We start from the raw sequence: 2,052 nt of genomic DNA on the forward strand, positions 1-2,052 counted from the left end.
AATGGAGAAAAAGTCTTTTCAGCAAGTGGTGCTAGGAAAGATGGACAGCTGCATGTAAATCAAAGAAGTTAGAATACTTCCTTACACTATACACAAAAATAAGCTCAAAATGGCTTAAAGACTTAAACATAAGACACAACACCATAAAACTCCTAGAAGAGAACATAGGCATAACATTCTCTGACATAAATCATAGCAATGTTTTCTTAGGTCAGTCTCCCAAGACAAAAGAAATTAAAGCAAAAACAAACAAATGGGACCTAATTAAATTTACAAGCTTTTGAACAGCAAAGGAAACCATAAACAAAATGAAAAGACAACCTACGGACTGGGAGAAAATATTTGCAAACGATGAGACGGACAAGGGCTTAATTTCCAAGATATACAAACAGCTCATATAACTCAATATTAAAAAAACAAACAACCTTATAAAAAATGGGCAGAAGACCTAAATAGATATTTCTCCAAATAAGACATACAGATGGCCAACAGACACATGAAAAGATGCTCAACATTGCTAATTATTAGAGAAATGCAAATCAAAACTACAAGGAGGTATCATCTCACACCGGTCAAAATGGCCATCATCAAAAAGTCTACAAATAGGGCTTCCCTGGTGGCGCAGTGGTTGAGAGTCCACCTGCTAATGCAGGGGATGTGGGTTCGTGCCCCGGTCCGGGAGGATCCCACGTGCCCGCGGAGCGGCTGGGCCCGTGAGCCATGGCCACTGAGCCTGCGCGTCTGGAGTCTGTGCTCCGCGACGGGAGAGGCCACAACGGTGAGAGGCCCGTGTACCGCAAAATAAAAATAAAAATAAAAATAAGTCTACAAATAATAAATGCTGGAGAGGGTGTGGAGAAAAGGGAATGCTCCTACCCTGTTGGTAGGAATGTAAGTTGGTGCAGCCACTATGGAGAACAGTATGGAGGTTCCTTAAAAAACTAAAATTAGAGTTACTATACGATTCAGCAATCCCACTCCTGGGCATATATCTGGAAAAGATGAAAACTCTAATTGGAAAAGATACATGCACCCCAATGTTCACTGCAGCACTATTTACAGTAGCCAAGACATGGAAGCCACCTAAGTGTACATTAACAGATGAATGGGTAAAGAAGATGTGATACATATATATATATATATATATATATATATATATATATATATATATATATATAATGGAATATTACTCAGCCATAAAAAAGAACATAATACTGCCACTTGCAACAACATGGATGGACCTAGAGATGATCATACTAAATGCAGTAAGTCAGACAGAGAAAGACAAATATCATATGATGTCACTTATTTGTGGAGTCTAAAAAAATGATACAAATGAACTTATTTACAAAACAGAAACAGACTCAGGGACATAGAAAACAATCCTATGGTTACCAAAGGGGAAGGGGGGAGGGGTAAATTAGGAGTTTGGGATTAGCAGATAGAAACTATTGTACTACATTTAAAACAGTTAAACAAAAAGGTCCTACTGTATAGCACAGGGAACTATATTCAATATCTTATAATAACTTGTAATGGAAAAGAATCTGAATATATATATCTATATATCTATATATAACTGAATCACTTTGCTGTATACCTGAAACTAACACAACATTGTAAATCAACTATAATTCAAAAAACAAAGAAAAGAATTTCCTTTCTCTCTCCCCACACTCCTAGTCTAAGGAGGTCAGACAGGACTTGGCAAGCTGGGGAAGAGGTGAGCTCTGCTTTCTGCCACCAGGTGGCGCACCTGTAGCCAGAAGGGTAGAGGAGGGAAGGTTTACACGTAAATCTATTCCCAAGTTTTGATGATTACCTTCTCAGTTTTCATCTTACGGGTGCTACGCACCTACTTTGGTTCTAAGCCGAAACAACCAAATTTGTTCTTAGCTCATCCACATCTTGAGCTCAGACAAAATCTGTGTCCACAAGCACACCCCTCCCTTAGGCGTCCCAAGTGCAGGGTTGCCTCCACTCCCTTCCCACGTCCCGGCCCCAGGGTGGTCTGAGCTTGCGTCCTGTTTTTGTTGAAACGTGTGGAAGAGC

The sequence above is a fragment of the Lipotes vexillifer genome, unplaced genomic scaffold (assembly GCF_000442215.2).
Source record: "Lipotes vexillifer unplaced genomic scaffold, Lipotes_vexillifer_v1.1 scaffold584, whole genome shotgun sequence".
NCBI classification, from domain to species: domain Eukaryota; kingdom Metazoa; phylum Chordata; class Mammalia; order Artiodactyla; family Lipotidae; genus Lipotes; species Lipotes vexillifer.